This window comes from Nyctereutes procyonoides, unplaced genomic scaffold, assembly GCF_905146905.1.
Source record: "Nyctereutes procyonoides isolate TBG_1078 unplaced genomic scaffold, NYPRO_anot_genome, whole genome shotgun sequence".
In the NCBI taxonomy this organism is placed as follows: Eukaryota; Metazoa; Chordata; class Mammalia; order Carnivora; family Canidae; genus Nyctereutes; species Nyctereutes procyonoides.
Window position 1 is genome coordinate 3,935,803 of NW_026575146.1, and position 23,650 is coordinate 3,959,452.

At 35.8% G+C, this 23,650-nt stretch overlaps 1 long non-coding RNA gene across 1 annotated transcript in view; it reads right to left on the reverse strand.

Annotated features, from left to right (window-relative positions):
* The window catches only part of LOC129500590 (uncharacterized), a 38,726-nt gene that overhangs the window by 6,790 nt on the left and 8,286 nt on the right, over positions 1–23,650 (reverse strand). Inside the window, exon 2 of the long non-coding RNA XR_008662572.1 lies at positions 13,442–13,597. This is a non-coding gene — a long non-coding RNA (uncharacterized LOC129500590). The remainder of the gene's footprint in view (positions 1–13,441; positions 13,598–23,650) is intronic.

Below are 23,650 nucleotides of genomic sequence, written 5' to 3' on the forward strand. Positions count from 1 at the left end.
GCTCTGCAAAGGTAGGGAGAAAGTGGTGGTGTTTATTGAATAAGCAGAAAGCCAGAATGTTTGCCTCAGGGGCAATAGCTAAGAGATTATAAAGGCCCCTTCGTATTGCCCAGCAGATACAACCCACTCCACACTTGTTCTCCAGGTAAACTAGTCCTCAGATAAGAGGACTTGACAGCACCTTTTGTCAATACACAGTTCATCCTACATGCATTGGCAGTTGGGCTGACTGTATTAGTTCATTGGCTTTATGCGAAGGAGAAATCACTTCTATCTTCATGGCAGGAGGTAGTTTTGCCATGAAATTGGGAGATAGGGTGAAATTGGGAGATAGGGACACTTTCTCTTCATAATCAAATTTCAAAGAGATGACTCCCAAAGATGTCCCTGAGAAAGCCTGGAGAGAGGCTTCTTTAGCTTTAAAAAAGATTTACATACATATCAAAGAGACAGAGAAAGAACTTAAAAGCTTTCAAATATAAACACTCTGAGAAAAGGGGCATGGATTGGAGGAGTTTCTTCACTTCAATGAAGAGACTTAAGTTTTTTTATTTTTTAATTTGTATTTGCCCCTACTGTCCAACCTGGGCAAACATTTGCTTGTGTGTACAAGGAATAATACAGAGAAGCCTGTTCACTGCATCATTCTTGGGACATGCATGCAGGTGTGCATGCAAAACAACAAAAGACCCACAAAAAAAAAAAACACCCCAAAACAATCTACATGCTCATCTGTAGGGGGAAAATACAACGGAAAATTGTATGCCCATACAAGGAGATACCGTGCAGCAGTTTAGTCATACTTAAAAAAAAAAAAAAAAAGTATTCAGAATTTAAAGACTTCCTGAACCATTCAGAAAGGTTAACACCAATTTCCTGATTGTAATTGCCTCAGGTAAGGGCTAGAATTGTGGGTGTTGGTTAAGGCTGTCTTGAGCTTTTTAGTTAATGTTTACATTTTTATGATACACTTTATTTTACCCTGGTCCATATGTTTCCTACACTATCACTGAAATCGAGGAGTGTTCCCATTTGGAACATAATACTTTTAAAAAAAATAAGAAATGCTTTGACTTTACTTTTTACTACACTTAACATCACCTATGATTTTGCCCTCCTGGGATCTTACGTATATTATGAACATATCATATGAATATATGAAGTAACTATTTCTTACTTCTCATTCTCCCAGATTGTGTGTGTATGGTGGGAGAAGAGGTAGGAATGTGTGCGATATAAGTTTGAGTCACATATAAAATACTGCTGGGACTGTATAGGTGGTAGTAATTCAACTACTGCCTCCCCCAAATCACCTGAATACCCAGTGGTATTGTCCTGCCAATCCGTTGGCATTTCCCAAACCAAACCCATTATCTTTCAATCTTCTCACTACCAAACCCTTTCTAGAGGCTTAAATGTTTACATATTATAATTTAAATAAGTTTTGTTTATGTTCATTCTAAATTAACATGTAATGCTTTCTTTTTGCAGTAGGATTATTTTGCTGATTATTTTGAACCCCACGAAATTTATAGCTGGCATTTTCCTACCTTTATGAAAACTCCGCTTTTGATTCTTTGGTATAGCTTTAGTCATGCTGCTAAATTGTGATTTGAGAGCTTGCAGAACTTTAAAGGAATACAGTAATTGCTCTAAGTGAAGCCTTATAATAACCTGACTTCAATTTCAATTCAACATACTATTCATCTGAGATTTAAAGATGAAATTTTGTGGATTTCTTTTCTTTTATTGATGAAAAAAACTGAAGTAATCTCCAGAAACTTTTCTCTTTTGGAAATTTAGCAAAGTACAATATAGTACTTTCATTCTGGTTTGATTCAGAACAATTTTAATAGTTGGGAGTGGAATCTAATTTTTCATAGCATAACACCTCTAAAAATCGAATATATACTTTTACTCTAGACTCTTTGTGGTACTACTTGAGCATATTTCTATCCAATCCTATTTAAGAAGATGAGGATTTAATTATAAATTCAATACATGTTGGTAATGATGTGTAGTTTGTGTAGTTGACTCTATAGCAAAATGGATTATGATTAAAACAGGAACGATGACAGGGTAGAAATGTAAGCCATTCCTTGGATATATGTAATACTAAGCATATCATGTTCTGAAATAATAATCACTGCTAGCAGAAATCAACTTATGTTCAAACATTTAAAGACCTGTTACAGTTTAAGATGAAGACTGAATGCTAAATCGATGTTAGGCTTAAGATACTATGCTCTGATATTTTAAATACACATGTTAGAATATTCCAATATTCCAAAATGTATTCTTACCATATATTTCTATTTAACTGTAAAGGGAACTTAGAGCAAATACTTCTCTCTGTAGCAGGCTTTTAAGACATTTCACAACTCAGTCCCTCAAGAAGAATTTTTTGCATGTAAATTTTAGGATAGTTCTAGACTGAATCAAACTCAGCTGAATCAAGAGTATATGAAATCCACTCCTGTACCCTACTTCTTGGACTCATTAGGACTTAAGACTCTCTTGAGTTGTGGGTGCCAGTCTCTGATGTGATAACTGACCCTTTACTCAAAGTGGTGGCCTTGTGTAGGCATGAACCACAATTGAAATGTCAGCACCAAAATCCTGTGCTTAGGATTCAAGGGAGACAAGTAAAGGTTTTCTGCTTTCTTTAAGTCCTGATGTCATAATAATATTAAGTCAACAGATACAGAAAGAAAGCTGAGACTTTATTTCCCCCTTAACCATTTGGAGAAACTTCCAAAGGCTCTTCTGGTAGTGATATATTTGGAACTGCATATTCTGAAAGAGTGAGTCTTTCAGACTAAATGACATATTTGTAAGTGTATTTTTGAGGCCTTTTTGTTCTTTTCCGACCAAGGCTAATGGTAAACTTGATAAGAAAATTAAGCAGGTCTGTCTAATTACCTCTGAGCTTCTCTGCCTACTCAATCTGCTTAGAGTAGTTTTAGCCAATTCCCACCAGGTCTTTCCATTCTGTTACCAGCCCCAAGTTTGTTTGTTTGTTTTTTTTTTTTTTAAGATTTTATTTATTTATTCATGAGAGACACAGAGAGAGACAGAGACATAAGCAGAGGGAGAAGTAGGCTCCCTGTGGAGACCTTGATGCAGAACTCGATCCCAGGACCCTGGGATCACGCCCTGAGCTGAAGGCAGATGGTCAACCCCTGAGCCACCCAGGTGTCCCACCAGCCCCAAGTTTTAAATAAAATATATCATCGTTGGCTAACTGTTCTATCATTAGTTTTAGAAGTCACTTTAAAATGTTGGAGTTTATTATTTCTAAGGCAGCATTAGTATATTCCCTAGATATTGGAAAATGAACATTACCTCTTTAAAAAAATAAGTTTGAAGTAGAGATGAGGTTTTCTACACTGAATTCAAAATCATTGTCCTATTTAACAGAAATGATCATTTGCTTCTTAAAAATAATTTTGTTGTACAAGATCAATTGTATTTTTAAGAGAAATGACATTGCTAGCCATGTTTCAACTTTATATCCAGATCAGAATTTATACAAAAATATCAGAAAAAAAAAGACAGTCACAGGAACCAAAAGTAACACTTAACTAGAAAACTTTTACTGAGGAGCAGCTATATAAACAACCACATTTCATATATATATATATATATATATATATATATATATATATATAATGAAACAATTGTTAAAATATAAGAGGTCAGGATTGGGAATTTAGGGTAGATACATCCTGTTAAGGGTCAAATTGTGTCTCCCCAAAAGCTTTGTTGAAGTCCTAACCCCCAGCACCTCAGAATGTGACCTTGCTTGGAAATAGGGTGGTGGTTGTAGGCGCACTTCATTAAGATGAGGTCTTACTAGTAGGATGGGGCTCCTTAAGCAATGTGACTGATATCCTCCTAAGAGGATGGCCTTGTGAAGACACAGGGGAAGTGCCATGTGAAGACAGGGGATCAGAGTGATGGATCTACAAGTTGGGGAACACTACAGATTGTCAGCAAACTACCAGGAACCAGAAAGAGTCAAGGAAGAATTCTTCTACAGATTTCAGAGGGAGAATGGCCCTGCTGACAACTTGATTGCAGAGTTCTGGTCTCTAGAACTGTGAAACAATACATTCCTGCTATTTTAAGCCACTCAGTTTGGGACACTTTGTAGGAAAGGAATACACACCCCAACATCAGCTCTGCTTTTGGTCAGGGGAAGAAAATTGTAGTACAAGTATTCAGTTGGGCTTTCCTCAATCTAATGTGAAATACCATAAGATTGATCCTCTGCAAACACATACATGTTCCCTCTACCCAAAGGAAATAATATCTTGTTTTCCAGTAATCATGGAAAAATCAGTCACAAGTCACCTGAATTGGTCATAAAGAAACCTCAAGTTTCTAAAAAAATAGATTTGACAACATTCATCACAAAGCAATAAATCAGAAACTAACAGAAGGCACACAACCAAGCCAACAAAGAAAAACTAACTTGGACACATATTTTAGGCCAAGGAGAAAATTGAACCTAAAATTACAGAATGTCTGGAAAATCACTATGATGAGAATACCATTGATAGAAACCACCAAGCTGCAGATAGCAATGCTGAAATCAAAATGTTTACTTCTAAATGAATAAGGAATACAAGTGAACGAAATAAACCTCCAATACCAGAATTTAAAAGACCAGTGAAGGGAGAAATTAATGCTCACAGCAGAAGTTTGTTTGCTAGTAAGCCTATTAATTATAATGAAGTTTTTTTTTTTTTGAGGGAGAAGATGAAATAGGTAAACTTATGGTGAAAAGAAAATAATCACATTTATGTGAGAAAGTTAAAAAATCCTAATTGAAAACTTTGCTCAACACTATGCAAATGAATTCAAAAGAAAACATGAATTTCTTAACCTGCCCCAGGGCGAAAAATAATCTAAGTTTTATATTTGAGAAACAAGTGATCAAAAATCTAACCGTTACCAAGCTCAGCCCTCTTTATAACCACAATCATCACAAAATACACCAGATCTAGAATAGATTTTAGGGTACTCATTTAAGGAATTGATCTTCTTGATACCATTTAAAAGGTTTCAAATGTGGAGCATCAAAAAGTCTTCATTTTAAGAAAGTCAGCTTGCAGTGCAAATACTTCATTACTCAAGTGGCACAGCTGAGGACAGTGACTTCCCAGCCAGTTCATGAATAGTGTCTGTCATACCATAACCAGAGCAAGACTAGTTATTAGTGATTAGGGATTTGAGAAGTGCTGTGAGGTGAGTAATTTTGGGGATGCAAAGAAAGTGATTCCCAAGGGCTCCAAGGAACACTGACCTTCTTGCACAAGCTTGTATTACTATGCTAGAGGCGTAGGAAGGGAGTGGACTTTCCATAATGAGGGAAGGAGAAGCAAACTCTGTGAATTCCATGACCTCAATCTAGCTGGTGTCTCATTATCATCTCAGGCTTACTATCAGAGAACAAAACAACACACCATTGTTGAGTTGATAATTACATAAATTTTGAAATTCTTCACCAGAAAAGAAATGCTATTTGCTGGGGGGAAAAAAGAGCCCCTTTTAATAAAAATGACCAAACCATAAAGCTTTTCTAGGATTTAAACTCATAATAAAGGAAGTCAGCATGATATTTTTACTGAAATCTGACAAGGAAAATAGCAAACTAGTCCCCAATCTTATAACAATGCAAAAACTGCACATAACTAATTAGCAAATGAAATCAACAGCACAATAAAGATCAAGATAAGATGCCTAGTAAGGGTTTATAAAGTTGTTCACCATTAAGACTGTTAGGAAAGCTATTAATGAAATTTGGCATGAAAGCAAATTAAAAGGACAACGTAATTCTGTAAATGCTGTAAAATAATTTTATAAAAATTTTGCTTGCAAAAATTGGGATAAGTGACTGTTTTCTGAATGTGATTTTTTTAAAAAAAGTTTATCCATTGTGCCCCAAAGTTAACATCCAAGGAAAATACTAACATCGGTGAGGATCCAAAATACCTAAGATGCAGATAAAAACTGAGACTACTATATTATTTTGAAAAACAGTATTTTCCCTGAAGTTAAAAGATTAAATGATTGGTAAATATCATGTATGAAATACAGACACTCTCCAGCATATTAGTTTGGATACTTCTTCTGCGGGTTCCAGAAAATTAATTATATTCTCTGCAAGCAACCACTGGTTATTAGTAAAACTTAAGTTATTTAACAATTAAGGATTTTTTTGTGATTTTCATGTAGCTTCCCTCTTTAGCATGCACGAGCTTCATTTTATCTTGTTTAAACATCTCATAATTAGTGATTATGTAGACAATTTTAGGTGGAAAAACAATTATTAATAAATATCTTTAAATATAGAATTAGATTGACAGTTAATACCAATATTAAGAGGGTATATTTAGGTAACAGGGTCGTGTCCTTTTTAAAGTAATGAGAATTGAGACAAATGTAATATAAGGCAAAAATATTATTAATGTTTATTCAAATTAAGCATAAAACTGAGCAGATTATTGGAAAGAAAGTGTTAACATGTTTGTTAGCTTTTTGTCCAGCCTTGATAATGCCTGATAATTTTACTTTTGATCAAATCCTCCTTGAAACACTAACTCAAAGAATTATTAGAATGTGTGCCTATATACTGGATCCAAGATAAATCAGAATCAAACAGGATCATCTAGGAGACCAAGGAACTAGACTTAATTGTCAATATTCTTCATAAAGAGTAACCAGTATTGATCAAGCAGCCACAGGGAAGGATGGAGTCTAGTACAGTAACTCTGGAGAGGGCTGCATGACTAGGTAGGGATCAAGACTGAAGGGCTTTCTGAGATAAAATGGAGCAGGTTCACTTAGCCTCCTCTCTTATGGTCCTATTAGGGCTGAGTGATTAAATAGTGAAAACTTTCTGGAGTAACAAGACCATGGTCAAGACTTTGCAAACACTCTGTGTGGTTATCTATCCTACATCTTTTCTTAAAGCTACAGAAACTTAATGTTATTTGAAGCCTATATTGTCTCACAGTTTCTTTGGACCCAAGAACATAGAAGAGATTTCTCAACTATAGACTTCTGATCATTGCAGAATTGTTTAACCAAGTGGTAAGTGTTCATAACACTAATAAACTGTCCTTTAAGAGTTGCATTTCAGCTTAGTTGTTTGATTCCCTTTAGGACAAGGATCCTTCAAGAAAAAGGTCCTCTTGGGAAATCTTTAAATCTGGTCAAGAAAAATTAAAACAAGAATGTTAATTTTTCTTCTTGAGTAACCAAGGTGACAAAAACTTCAAAATCACGTACAACATCTGTGTTAGATTATCCTCAAGCCAGACATTATGTTGAATCTAAGTAACAATAAGAAAACAATAAGTCTCAGAGTAAAACAAAATGATCAAAACAGATTTCCTTCCATTGCTTAAACTTCAAAACAAAAGACTTGGTTAGGGTGTTCTAATGAAATAATTTTCTGGTTTTTTTGGGGGGTGGGGTCCATGGAAACTCAGAATTTAATGAACAATGTCACTGAGAAGATTGCTATGGCTTTCCAACAATTTTTAATAGATGAAGAGGAGATTTTTCTAGATTTTCCAAGTTATGAACTGTAGTGAAAATTCATTTGAGAAGTTGTTACTGAAAAATATTTTTTCCTATATTACATTTTGCTGTTCAAAAATTTTTTTTAATATTAGTGATGTTAAGTGTACCCCTTTGAGTTTTACATTTCAGGCATTTGGACATGCAGGAATAGTAAGTTTGACAGCATGACAGATTAATAATAAATTCAATAATGCTTGTTTTACATAATTGCAGAGAAATTTCTAGTCTCACTCTGAAATCAACGCAGTGAAAGGGAATGAAGATATGTTTAGATAAAGAGTGGAAAACTATAAAGAAAAGTGACATAAATTGTCATTGACAACAGAAAAAGTATATTGGAGACCATGAAAAGTTTAGTATTTAGTTAACACTCTTCATTTGGAACTGTCTGTTCTGCCCCTAGATGTTTAAACATGTAGAACAGAAGCTGTTGCATGTAAAAGGGAATCTGAATAAAAACTACAAAAAATATTTTATTATTAAGTAATGTAAGTTCTGTTGATCATCTATGATTGCTTGCACAGAATGTAATTAGTTTGCTGGAACCTGTTAATGGAGTAACCAATGAAAATGCCAAAGAATGCATCTATTTCTAATGCGATATTTGCCATGATAGCATTTTATCATTCAACCCTAGGGAAAATACTGACCTTGACAAGGAATCTATATACACTTCTATGTTAGACTTCTAAATTTGACTGCTAAAATATTTTAATAACTATGACCATTAAATTTTTGATGCAGTTTTCTATTTGCTTCTGTATACCAAAAAGTTACTTCTGTGATGGTTACATAGTCATCATACTGATGAAATTTTATTCCTAATCAAGTCCTCCTAGAAGCATCCTGCTGAAATAAGCCACTTCCTTCAACATCCTGCTGAAATAAGTATTCTGTATACCTCTAAATGTAAAACAATTTGGTATTAGTTTAAGAATAGCTGGACAGATCAAAGAGTCAAGAAGTCCAGAAATGAATGTAAGAGCACTTGGAAGTATAGAATATGAAGAGGGGCTATTTCGTTTTTTTAATTGGAGTTCAATTTGCCAACAAATAGCATAACACCCAGTGTTCATCCCATCAAGTGTCTCCCTTAGTGCTCGTCACCCAGTCACCCCCACCCCCGCCCACCTCCCTTTCCACCACCCCTTGTTCATTTCCCAGAGTTAGGAGTCTCTCATGTTCTGTCTCAAGAGGGGCTATTTCAAATCAGCAAACAAATTATGATTATTTTAATAAAGCATGTTGGGAGAAGTGAGTGGTCATATAGGGGAAATGTTGACTCCCTGCCTCTTATTATTTATTCAAATTAACTTCAGATATGTTAACCATTTAAATTTAATAATTACTAAGGTAAAATGTGGGGTTTTAAAAATATCTTGAAACTGGAGAAACCTTTCTAAGGATGACACAAGGACCATAAACTGATGTATTCATCTACAGAAAATAAATACATTGCCAAAACTCACCATACATAAACTAAAAAGATAATCCTGGAAAAGTAGTCCACATTTTTTTCTTTTTTGAAAAACTAACCCATATTATAGTTAAACCACCATTGCCCTTGATTTATAAAGAGCTCTTACATGTCAAAAAAAGCCCAGCAGCCAAGTAGAAAAATGAGCAAAGAATAAGCAGAAACAGTTCACTGAAAATTCAGGAAATACAAATGATTATTAAAGAGATGAAAAGATGCTCAAACACACTCACAAAAATGCAAATTCAAAACCACAGTGAGATACCACTTTTCATCTATTAGGTTGGCCAAAAATGTATTTACTAAAACGATTAGAGTGTAGTAAAATAGAATAATGAAGAGGGTAGAACTTTACAAAAATTATATGAAGGTCAAATGGACAGTAACTGAAAACTTTAAGTGTCATTTTGCATCACTTTACACACAGACATTTACTCTACAGATATGCCTAAACATTTGTAAATGTGATTTATGTTGTAAAGATGTTCTTTGCAGCAATTTTAGTGAAAATGAAACTACTGGAAAGTCCAGCTTAGAAACAGAATGGTACTGTGGTATTCCTTTCATTATCAGATAAAACATGGATATAGAAAAGGTGCAAATCTTTTATATAGAAACATGGCAATTTCGTAAATTATCCAAAGTCCTTTGAGAATTTAATTCTAAAGCAACTAGAGTCCACTTGGCGGTAGAAGTAAACCTTTCATGCACAATGTACGTCCTTGATTTAGCAATGAAGGCTCAGCTGAGATGGTGGTTGTCATTGTGACTATGTGCCATAAGTTGTGCAGAACACCTGAAAAGATTATTTAACCTGCTCTTAATAATGTTTCCCTAAGATGAGTTTTCTAATGCCGGTGACTCTACATACTTTTTTTTTTCTCCAAGAAATTCTTTAAGAGACACAGACTCTCTAATAACTGCTTTCTAGATTATGATCCTGTTACTGAAATGCTAACTTACTGCTCTATGCAGCAAAAAAATGTTTCCTCTGCTCTGAAAAGATGCTTGGTGTTTTCTGTCAGTTCTTGTGCAGGTGGGACAAACAATGCTGAGCCCCGTCCTCATGGTGGAAAAGCAATAAACAAGTAAAAATAGTTAGTGCCATGTCCGACTCCTGACTATCCAAACCACACTAGAAAGATGAAAACAATTTCCTGCTTCTAAAAAATTTAGAAGACAGTTTCAAATGACTAAATAAGAATGAAGTGTCTTCCCCTTTTATCTGTGTGATACAGCTCTTAATTATTTAGAAATTCTCTCAGATGTCAGCTAAATTTTACTTCATTTAAAAACTATACAACTAGGTACATAAATCAATAACTCACCACTGGTAGATAAACCAGTAAATGTCACTCAGGCATGATTTCACCATGGAGGCTTACTGCATTGTCAGGAGGAAGGAAGCAAACACTCAGCACTTCCTGCAGGGCAGGCACTATTATAATTTTAAGTGTGTGCATTTGTGTATTTAATCCTTAGGGGTTAGTAAGATCTGTAACATCAAGCATCCTTACAAGTGAGAAGGCAAAGACTCAAATGGATTGAGACATTTGTCAAAGATGACTCAGTATGTAGCAGCCAATTCTGATTAACTCACTCTTTTACCTATCCAGTAAATGATTATAGCTATTGCAATTGTTGTAAAACAGTTGTAGCCATTATAGTATCTCATCAAATGTGAGACATAAAACACATCACTGTTTGATGTTCTGCTAAAAAGATTTAACTTTGCGAATCACACCATAATATACACATTATACCATATTACCCTCTACCAAATTGCACGTGAATAAAAGTTTAGGATAACAATGTTTCTGATAAATTGATGTTTGATGTCTTATTGATAAGCCTTCAAAAGTTGATTGCACCAGCTTCAATTGGAATTTCTACTATTCTGAGGCTTCAGTTATATAACCAATCTTTAAAAAAATGTATTTCAGTAACAAGATACAACACGGTTTCAACTCTTTATGAGTGCTTCCTTTCTTAGATACAATAATAAAGAGAAAAGAAAAATAAGGAAAAAAAGGAATTGTTATTTCTCATATGACAAATACTGTTTCATCAATATCAATCTTATGCTCTGTTGTTTCCACAAGGTATTTTTTTGCACACATAGTAATCTTTCATTTCTTTTTTTTTTCTTTTGTAATCTTTTATTTCAAAGCAAATTATGCTATAACCCTTTTGAAGCCATATTAAATAGAGGTTAAATTCAGCATACTTAGTAGCAATGATCTATGCAATTTTGATACGAATGAGTAACTCATGGGTGACTGTGACCATGCTCTCTTATGGGAAATGACAATCACTTTGTATCTCCTGTCTGACAGATAGTATTTGTAAGACTTCATAAATTATAAGGTACATTTTGATTTCAAGAATATTAAAATGTGAAAAACAGTTAAAATATATGAAAAAGTTTGTGTCGAACACAGTGCTAGGAACTAGAATACCAAGAAATAACAGAGTCTTGTCCCTTGTTCTAACTGCTTAGTGTGGGTAGACAAGTAAACCAATAATTATTATTCAGTGTGAGGATAAAAATAATATATATTTATGCAATTATTTATCACTTTCTATGTGCTAATGTATTTAATCTTTATCCCATGGGGGAGGTACATGATAGAGGTATGAACCTGTCTGGATATCCAGGAAGGGTATGTAAACTATCCTGTGTGGGTAAAAAGCCTTTTGTTGGAGACATCACATAGGTGTGAGTAGTGGAGGAGAAGGGAAGAATTAAAATTCCAGGCAATAGCACTCCATCAGCACAGTCAGAGAGGCAGAAAGAGTGGAACATCTGAGGAATACACAAGACAGAGTAGTAAAGGGATGGGGCAATGGGGAGTAAAGGTCCATGAGGCAATGGGGAGGAGTAAGGAGCAAAGCTTTTTTTTTTTTTCTTTTCTGCCATACTAAGAAATTTAGACATTATCCTATCAGTGGTAATTTGTGAAATGCTAAATACTAATTTTGAAAAAGTGTAGTCAGCAAAAGCAGCTCAGTAAGGAACTCTAAAGTTCTGCCCCTCCTAAAAGGAACAAAAAACTGCTAAAACTATGAGAATTTGCTTTTTTTGAAACTGTGAAAATTAACTTTGGTTAGAAAATCTTGAAAGCAGCAAGATAAAAGTAATCTCACTTACAAGGAACCTTTAGTAAGATTAATGATGGTTTCTTTTTAGGAACTGTGGATGCCAGAATATAATGGGATGGCATATCAAAGTATTAAAAGGAAAAACTTTCAACCAAGAATGCTACATCTGACCAGATTACCCTCCAAAAATGAAGGAGAAATTTACACATTCCCAGATAAATAAAACTGCAAGAGTTCGTCACTAGCAGGCCTATCCTATAACAGGTGCCAGTCATTTGTTTGCTAGAGCCATTGAGGTGAAAACAAAAAGACATACAGAGTAATGCAAATCCACATGAAGAAATAAAGAACATTAATAAAGATAACTAACTTCCTAGGTAAATGTAAAAGTATATACATAGATTTCTTGTTTGAAATTCATTTTTTCTGATTTTAAAGACAGCTGCATAAATCAATCTGCATAGACTTCTAACAAGTAGAGAGATTGAGTAATCAACTTCCAAAAAATTCTCGTGTGCTAAACACATTAACAAGTTTGATGGGACATTTAAAAAATGAATTTTCCTAGAAGAGCTAAATGTTAATGAAAGGGAAAACACTAAATCTCAAATTAAAATTGTAACTTAGAACTTTGTATATTGAGTGTATATAAAAACACACCTGTTCTGACACATGAACTGCTCATCATTATGAAAAACAAAGAAGAATCTGTGCAATTTGAAGAGCTCACTATTAAATTGCAAGGATGACATTGTGGCTTCTTTCCGTTGCTATGGGCAAGCCACTTGAATGATTTCAACAGATTCTTCAACTGAACAGAGATTGCTTCCCACTCAGTTATAATTTTACCATGCAGAGGCTAGAAATTGGGAATAAATAATGAAAGAGGTCATGCAGGTTCACATGTATTGCTCTGTGTGGGATGTAGCTGATGATTGGAGATGGGAACCATGACCTGGTGATAGAAAGATATTGCTTCACGATCTGAAAGACATTCTGGCAGCTCTGACCTCAATTTCACATAAGTAAATGGGAAAAAAAGTGCCTATCACGAAGGAACAAGTATGGTTGCTAAAGCTGTAGCTTTAAAGTTGTACCCAACAGAAAGAAGTAAACAATGCCCAATAAAGAAAAGCGCAGAATTCAGACTGCAGTCTGATTATGACCATAGCATTATTTGCCACATAGCTCCCATAATCATTGAGATAAACATTGCAGAGATGAGAGACATATAAAATGTATTAAAAAAAAAACTTTTAGGGGTACCTGGGTAGCTCAGTGGTTGAGTGTCTGCCTTTAGCTCAGGTCGTGGTCCCTGGGTCCTGGGATCAAATCCTGCATCGGGTTCCTCACGGCGAGCCTGCTTCTCTCTCTGCCCATGTCTCTGCCTCTCTCTCTGTGTCTTTCATGAATAAATACAATCTTTAAAAAATAAAAATAAAAAACTTTTATGTAATCCATATACTTATTTCTTGAGAAGAGATTTGATGGAGTAAAGATGGTCACAGTTTCTTTATAACTCTCTCCTTGGAGAAGTAGAGTTTACTTTTTCCCTGGCCTCAATCTAGTCTGGCCCTGTAACTGCTTAAGCAGTAGATTATGGTAAAGTGACACCATGCTAGTTCTAACCCTTTGAGGACTGACAGGCAGCTTTTGCGTCTGACATCTGGGCATACTGACTTCTGAAATTCTGCTTCTCAGAACCTAACCTCCATCTTGGGAAAGGCCCAAGCCACAGGAAGGGCCATGTGAGGTGCTGTGGTCAATCTGCACAGCTGAGCTCCCAGCCTCCAGCAAGCATCAACTGAGTGAGCCATTTGGATGCTTCAGCTCAACAGAGACACCCAAAAACTGTGGCCCCAAGTGACATCACATGACCAGAACCACCTGGGCGATCTCGGTCAACAAAGAGAAGTAGAGGAGTAATAAAATAGTTGTTTCAGAGTATTACCTTTTGGCTGGTTTGTTATGCAGCAATAGGTAAAGTGATCACTCGCATAAGGATGTATGTGAAGTTGTGTTAAAACTTAGGTTTATAGGTGGTATAGTGAAAAGATTAGTAAATTTTACCTCTATCAACAATTGTGTCTACAATCCAATGGTCTCCTCAGAACTTCCTCAAGGGAGTTTTAGCAACTCACTGGATTACCTTCAGACCTGATCTCTTTTCTAAAAACAAATTTAAGGGCACCTGGGTGGCTCAGTGGTTGAGTGTCTGCCTTTGGCTCAGGGAGTGATCCCGAGGTCCTGGGATCGAGTCCCGCATCAAGCTCCCTGCAGGGAGCCTGCTTCTCCCTCTGCTTATGTCTCTGCCTCTTTCTGTGTCTCTCATGAATACAAATAAATAAAATCTTAAAAAAAAATAAAAACAAATTTATATTCTACTGCGACCTGAACAAAAAGTATGTGAAAGACCTCTAAGTGCCTCCAACTTAACACTCAAAAATGCTACCTCTTCTCTAAAGTTCAAGCATGGAGACAAGGCTTTTACTCAGAACTCTACCTTAGTTAAGATTGTTCCCTTGTTTGTTTTTAGTAAGATGAGAGCAGAAAGGATGTTAAGAAATTTTAGATTGAACTTTGATTTTGTCTTTGATATGTTTTTAAAAGAGATTAACATAAAACAAAACAAAAGCGAACCACCTCAAGAGACAATCGACCTAGTTATCCTAAAAGAAAATTTCAGATTTAGTGAACTGTGAATAGAAATCTCTATGTGTTAATTTTTGAGTTTGGTTTCTGAGTCTCTTATCTGAATTTGATCAGAATGAATCAGTGATATAAACCTGGGTTTATAGTTTGTCCCTTTTAGGTTGTTAGATTAGTTTGTCCCTTTTAGGTTGTTAGATTTTACTTCAGATCCCAGAGTTGAGTTAAATGTCAGTATTTGCTTTTGTGGGTTGACAAAACACATTTTCCAATATAGTCTGCTAAGAAACACAGTGCACTTGGAGTTTGACCTGTCTTCTGGGATGACTTTGAGGAAAAGCTACTAGCTGTATGACTTTAAGCCAGTGGCCAACACACTCCCCCCCCCCCCCCCCCCCCAGTATCTGAATCAGGAAGAAAGTAATAACCATCTTTGCCCTGTTTACCTTAAAGGACTATTCTTCAAAATCAAGTAATCCTATATGTATATGGGTCTATTTAAGGAGTGAAAAGTTTTTTTTTAACTAAAATTGTTTTATCATTATTCTTGATAATTGTGCTTCTAGTAATTGTGTATTTTTCCCCTATCCATTCTAGAAACTATTTTATTATACTTTTCTGAGTTCCAAAGTGAATCATTTTTTTTTCTAGGTTGTGGTATCTTTGCCTGCTTTGCCCACAAAGGTCTCTGAAGTTAACTGATATTTAGCTAGAACATCAACCATGGCAGAAATACTGGAGAGAGAAGAGAGAAAAAAAATTCTAGACAGAACACAAGAACTAAGATGACAGTTTCAAGCATTTGAACCCTGTACCAAAACCTTTCTTTCTGTCTCATTTTAACCCTTCCAGGACCTATACTTTATAATCCTCCTGAAGTTTACTGGCCATCAGCTCCTTGTGTCTTCAGTTTCTCTCCACATCCAGCTTAGATTCCATGATTTGTCATTATAATCACACCTTTGCACACACTGTTACTCCTTTGCTCTTCTTTTCTTATATATTTCTCCTATATTTTATGTACATGAAATTACATAGTAAACACTGTTATATCTAGTTAAATTCCTAAAGCTACTGTGTTTTTAAAAAATAATTTATCCATGTATTTATCTGTGGTACAATCCTTTTTAATCCTGAATGGTATTACTGAATATATCACATTTTGTTTATTCTCTTCCTGATAGACATTTAGGTTATTTCCAACTGTCAAAATCATGCATAAAGCAGCTATAACTTTCTTGTACAAATCTCTGTGTGAAGATGTGTTTTCATTTCTCTTAGGTAAATACCTAAAACTGGAATTGCTGGATGTTGAGGTAGGTGTGAGTTTAACTTTATAAGAAACTGCCAAATAGTTTTCCAGAGTCATTTCCCAACATCAGTGACTTAAATTTGCAGTTGCTTTGTCATCCTCTCAGCATTTAGTATTCATATTAGTCAGTTTTTGTTTTGCTTCATAACAAATGTCTATGTAATTTAGAACCATTAAACAACACTGATTTGAGCTAGCTTATTGGACTTTGATGGCCTAGGATAACCTCACTTATATATTTTATGGTTACCTCATGGTCAACTGGGATAAAAGGCATGACTTGGTCATGGATGTTTCAGAAACGAGCCAGGACTCATCCACGCGGCAACTGGATTACAAAGCCAAAAAAGAAGATAAGCTCCAACACTTTTTATTTTCCAATCCTCTGCTTGGTTGATGTTTGCTAATATCTCAGTAGCCACAGAAAGTCATGGCCAAGAACATCTTTAAGGGTTGGAGAAATAGATTCCACTTTTAATGGAAAGTCTGAAAAGTCACATTGGAAAAAAGTATTGCTACAGGGTTAAGAAGGATTTGAGACCTTTTTTGCAATCTTCCACAATCTTCTCTCTGACCACAAATCATTTGTAGCCTCTTCACATGAAAAATATAATCACTCTCATTCTAGAAATCCCAAAAGTTTTATTTCAATAATGACATGTGGCTCAGAGTTTAGGATCTAGCTATCTAAATCAGACCCAAGTGCACATGAAGCGCCAACAACTATAGCTGTCAAGGGTTAGTCAGGGAAGCAGAGCTAACATGAGTATTCCTGGAATGAGGGATTTGTTCTAGGAATTAGACCTTATACAAGGTGAGGGCAGATGAAGTAAATGGAAAGATGTTGCAGAATCAGAAAGAGTTACTAATGAGTCTACCTTAAGTACCGCTACAGGTAGGTAAGTTAGAGCTTGCCGGAAATCTGAGAAACTGAGCATATCCAGCCACTGCAGAAGGCTCAAAAAGAGGAAGTTAATGGTGAGATTTATGGAAAATTGTTGCCTTTGTGTAGCTACCATCTTTGTGGGTCCACAGCCAAGCATTTTTTTCTTTGTTTTTTTCAAGCATTGATGGTAGAACTGGGGCTGGTTTTGGTCAGCCTGGAAGGAGAGTTAAACAACTAGACAAAATGAGATCATATGTGACCCAGTGGATGCATCCATTTGACGCTAAGTCTGACATGGATAGAGAGTAATGAGGGTAATGGCCACTGTTTTCTTATATGCTTTAAACTGTACGCAAGTTCCTCTTTTAGCTGAATCTAAAAAAAGGAAAAGCAATTCTGGAAAATGTGGCCCTCAGTTTAACTAGGATGACATGGAATAATACAATATGTTATTAGTTGTATTTTAAAATTTCAGCATCACAGTAGATCTGTACCTACCCATTATATCTCTTTGGGTTTTAATTTATATTACCCTAATGACTATGCTTATGGGCCATTCATAAAACCCTATTTTGTGAATGTCCAAGTTTTGTGCCACCTTTTTATCTTTTTGCTATTGAACTTTAGAAATTCTATATTGTAAATACAAATTATCTGTTGCATAAATATGTTGCAATGATTTTATTCCGTTGAGGTTTGGGTTTTTAATTTTCTAAATAATAGCTATTTTGAACAGAAGATTTTAACAAAATTCAGTTCACCAAAATTTTGTTATGGTTTTGTGTGTTCTGGGATATCTTTGAATAGCCCCGGTTTGTAGATATATTCTTCAATATTTTTTTTTATTAAACAATTTTACTTTATTTTTTTTATTTATTTATGATAGTCACACAGAATGAGAGAGAGAGAGAGAGAGGCAGAGACACAGGCAGAGGGAGAAGCAGGCTCCATGCACCGGGAGCCCAACGTGGGATTCGATCCTGGGTCTCCAGGATCGCGCCCTGGGCCAAAGACAGGCGCTAAACCGCTGTGCCACCCAGGGATCCCTCTTCAATATTTTTTAATGAGCTTTTTAGATTGAGTTTAAAAATTTTAATTCCAGTATAGTTAAGATAGAGTTTATATTAAGTATGCAATGTAGTGATTCAACAATTCCATATATTACTCAGTCCTCACCATGGCAAGTATACTCTTAGTCCTCTTCACTTATTTTCCCATCCCCCTATCCACCTCCTCTCTGGTAACCAGTTTGTTTTCTATAGTTGAGTCTGTTTTTTTGTTTGTCTCTTTTTTTTTCTTTGTTAATTTGTTGTTGTTGTTGTTTTTTTTTTTTATAATTTTTCTCAGTTTATTTTTTTTTTAATTTTTTTTTATTTTTTTTATTTACGATAGTCATACAGAGAGAGAGAGAGAGAGAGGCAGAGACACAGGCAGAGGGAGAAGCAGGCTCCATGCACCGGGAGCCCGACGTGGGATTCGATCCCGGGTCTCCAGGATCGCGCCCTGGGCCAAAGGCAGGCGCCAAACCGCTGCGCCACCCAGGGATCCCTGTTGTTGTTGTTTTTAAATTCTACATATAAGTGAAATCATATGGTATCTGTCTTTTTCTGACTGACATATTTCACTGAGCATTATACCCTTCTAGATCCACCCATGTTGCAAATGGCAAGATTTCTTTATGTTTAGATCTGCATGCTATCTTGAATTAATTGTTATATATGGAGTGAGATTTTTGTCAGATTGCATTTTCTTCCCTGAAGATATCCAGTTCTGGTGCTATATGTTGAAAAATACATGTAATCTTTTTCCACATTAAATTTCACTGGTGTTGGAGCACCTGGGTGGCTTAATTGGTTAAGCATCTGCCTTCAGGTCAGGTCCTGATCTCCAGGTCCTGTGATTAAGCCTTGAGTCCAGGTTCCCTGCCACTCCCCCTTCTTGTGCTCTCTCACTCTCCTTCTCTCTGATAAATAAATAAACTAATGGAGAAAATCTTTAAAAAGATAAATTTTCTTGATGCCCTTATAAAAATAAATATCACATTTCATTACATATGTATTTCTGGGCTTCCTATTTTAATTAATTATCTGTTTTTCTATTTTCCACATCAATAATTATCATGGATTTATAGTAATTCTTAAAGTAATATAAATCTTCCAAATTTGTTCTATTTAAAGCATCTTAGAAATCATTCTGTCATTGGCATTTCTGTGTTAATATCAGAACTAAAAAATAACACGCTTGAGTTTTGATTAGAAATGGATTGAACCTATAGAATTTTGAAGAAATTGACATTTTTACGATTTGAGCCTTCTAACCTGTGAATATGATGTATTTCTCCATTTATTTAGATCTTCTTCAATTTTAGCAGTCAAATATTCAGGTAAAAGCCTTGTGTGGCTCATGTTAAATTTGCTACGAGGTAATTTTTCTTGCTGGCATTGTAAATGGATTATTTTTGATTTCCTGTCCCCACTTCAATCTATTGTTGATAGAGCAGCAAGATTACTATTATTAAAACGAAAATTCAATGTTACTCCCGATTTCATAACCAAGGCTTCTTCTATGAAACAAAATAAACACCAACATTATTTTAATAACTAAAAATGTCCACATCATCCTGCCTCACCGCCTACAATTCTTTTTCCTGTTCCCTCTCTAGCAACTACAGTGATCCCCTTGCTGTTTATCCAGAAGCCTCTCTCTTCCAGAGACTTTTCATTGTTTCCTTTGCCTGCAACAGTCTACTCCAAACACATCCATGTCTTTCTCCTTCACTGTTTTCAGGTCTCTCCTTAAATGTCACCTTATCACTTGACCCTTGACTATTGTATTTGAAATAAACCTGACTCACCCCTTCTGCACCCCCAATCCTGTTTTTCTGGGTGACTCATATTTTCATTTGCCCAGGCTGGACATTCCAGCTTATATCTGCCATCCTGGCATTCCACCTAGTTTTCAACTGTTTTTACCGTAAAATATGTTCCAATTTGGATAATAAATTGCATATCACTCTACCTTTATCATGATTCATTTTTCTTCATGGCAGTTTTCATTTGTGTGTCATATGATAGATTTGCATGTTTGTTTGTTTTCCAGCTCCCCCAAAGAGACTATAAATTCCATCGGATAGAATCTTTAATTGTTGAACATCACCAGCACCTAGCACTCAGTAAATATTTGTTGTATTAAGTAAATAATAAGTATACAAGCTGAATGACTTTGTTTTTGAACTTTCTCCCCCTTTTTCTGTAAAATGAAGTTCTACATTAAATGAGGTCATTAAGATCACTCTGGCTAGAAAATGTAATGGTTGCTTGTGAAACCTGATACAAATTTCATTTAAGTCAATAGCTGCTTTGTGTAGAGGGAGAAGTGTAGAGCAATGTTTTTCATAAGCTAGAGTAGTCGTCTAAAGCAATAAAAGACATTGTTTTAAAGTGGAATTTTGTCTAAGTAGTACGGATTGATTTAAACTAATCATCAGAGTAACTTTACTTGCAGAATGACTCAACCATTAAACCATATTAATCATTTACTGACCTAATTGAATTTTTCCATATATTCTTGTAATATTAAAACATGTTTTTATGGTATGGGTGATGATATTTAGGGAATTCATTTTATGATTATGACCTCCAAGTTTCTATCTGTAGCTCAGACCTGTACCCTAAACTCCAGGCTAATATCCAGCTCTTTGTGAACTCTCTGCTTATGCCTCTAGTGGGCATCTAAAACCAAATATATTCAAACCTGAACTCCAAATTCTTCTTCCCAAGCCTTCTGTTCCCCAAATCTTTCTCTTCTCAGCGGATGGCAGTTCCATTCTTTTAGTCGCTCAGGCCAAAATAATCCTTGCTGCTATGCTTGATTCCCCTCTCATCTTGCACCCTGTATACCTTTTTGGCTGTACATTGAAAAGCACCAAGGATGAGTCTCACTCTCCCATAGTTTTACCCTAGTGTGAACAATATCATACTTCTCTGAATCACCAGTGTAGCATTTTAACTTCTTCTCCCCAGCTTTTGCCCCCCTTGCCCTTCCATATTCATCATGCCTATTTTCAACAAAGCATCCCAAAAGATCCCTTAAAACCTAAACTACCAGATCATGTAACTTCTCTATCCCAAATCCTCAAAGTGCTTCCATCTGACTCAGGATAAATGCCATGTTCCTTTTTTTTTTTAATTTTTATTTATTTATGACAATCACACAGATAGAGAGAGAGAGGCAGAGACACAGGCAGAGGGAGAAGCAGGCTCCATGCACCGGGAGCCCGACGCGGGATTCGATCCCGGATCTCCAGGATCGCGCCCTGGACCAAAGGCAGGCGCCAAACCGCTGCGCCACCCAGGGATCCCAAATGCCATGTTCCTGATAGGGGCCTGTATGATCAGCCACTCTACTGTCTCTCTGACTTCAGTTTTCTTGTTTTTTAAGTGTAAATTTGATGAATTGTTTTTATTGTTTAATTGACATGCAATATTGTATTATTTTCAGGTGTACAACATATTGGTTCAAAAATACATGACCCACTGAGCACTACATTAAGTGTAGTCACCATATGACTTCATTTTTTATTACTTTTCTCCTTGTTTTGTTTGTTCTACTCATTGGTGGCAACAGAACACACCACATACCCTCCTACCACAAAAGATTCCTTGCTATTGACTTTGCCTGGAATCAGCTTTCTCCCAGAGGTCTGAGTGGCTTGGTCTGTTACATATGTCAGGTGTCTCTTCAGAGGCACAGTAACAGAGTGGATGTTGCTGTGGCCTTGATGTGAAATAGCAATTTCCTTCTAGTTCCCACATTTCCTATTTTTGTTACCCCAGTTCCTTTCCCTACTTAGCAATGAGCCTCATCTGACATACTGTAACAGCATAATGTCCTCTGTGTATATGTTGTCTGTCTCTCTCCTAGAATGGAAGCTCAAGAGGTCGAAGGCTTCGTCTGTTTTGTTCCCTACCTATATCTCTCCATCTCTGGGAACTGGGACTGGAGCATAGTAGATGTTCAATAAATATTTGTGAAATGAGAGAATGAGTGGATCTATTTATTTGACAAAGCTTTTCTACTTTCCTACTCTCCTTTCTCTTCTAGTCTTCAGCTCCGTTAAACAACAAAAGGACTTATATTAAATGAGTTATCTTTAATGTGTATTTTTAGACTGTGTTTTTCAAAACCTTGCTTATGAAGCTGAAAATAGGCACAGATGCAAACAGTGTAAAATGCTCAAGCACACCTATAAGCATCATTGTCCAACAGACCCATGCATCTTTGGAACCTAGAAGGTATGGCACGGCTGGCTGGCAGTCCTCTTTAGTTCTCAGAGGAAACGGCTGGCAGAAGTAGGGATATTCCAGTGCTTTCTCACTTTTCCCAATGCCACTGCTCACTTGTTGCTGTTTTGGTTCTGCAAACAACCCTCAAAGTGTAGACCCTTATGCTACTTTTCCATTGTTGAGACTTCTCCACCCCAGGGCCCAACCTAAAAACTTCCCCACCAAAGTGCTCTCACATCTTGGAATTGCTAGCATCTATGTTCAGCCTGACCATGTTCTAAGTGAGAAAACTGGAACTCAGGTGAAATGACATATCCAAAACCACTTAGAACTGGCCCTGGAGGTCAGGCCTCAGGCCTCACTCCTGTTAATCTTAACCACATTGTGTTTCATCAGCCTGTTATTCACATTGAATACAAGAAATAATCTAAAAGTCCAACAATAAGACAATGATAAGTATAGTCATACAATGGTATACTACACAGCTATGAAAAATCATGATGTAGAAAATTATTAAATAACAAGGGTAAATGTTGGCATCATAGATAAGTGAAAAAGTCAAGTAGTGTAATCACAATTTTGTGTATGTGATTTGTGTATACATGGGAAGGTACTATACATCAAAATGTTATCTGTGGTCATTTCTGGAAGATGGGATTAGAGGTATCTTTATTTGTATTTATACTTTGTAATTCCAAATCAATACTTTTATAATAAAAGGGTATTTTAAACTTTTCCCCTGCACCACACTTCTGATTAAAGATCTGTATTTTTGAACACTATGATATATTTATAAATGTTAACTTTTCTTGTATAAATAGGATTCATACAATATATATGAGTCATAAATGTGTAGAAAACCGAACAAACTTCATAAATATAAAGAATTACTAGAGGGGCACCTGGGCGGCTCATTCAGTTAAGCATCCTATTCTTAATTTTGGCTCAGGTTATGATATTAGGGTCCTAGGATCGAGTCCTGGGTAGGGCTCTGTGCTCAGCCAGGAGTTTGAGGATTCTCTTTCTCCCTCTCCCTCTGCCCCTCCCCTCCACTTATGCTCTCTCTCTTTCTCTGTTAAATAAATAATAAATAAATCTTTAAAAAAAAGTATTACTAAAAACTAAATTAAAAGAGAGAAGGACTTTTAACTATATTAATCAGCTATATAACATGAAAGTTTTTTTGTGGAAACATACATTATTATTATTTTTTTAATTTTTATTTATTTATGATAGTCACACACACACGCACACACACACACACACAGAGAGAGAGAGAGAGAGAGAGAGAGAGAGAGAGAGGCAGAGACACAGGCAGAGGGAGAAGCAGGCTCCATGCACCG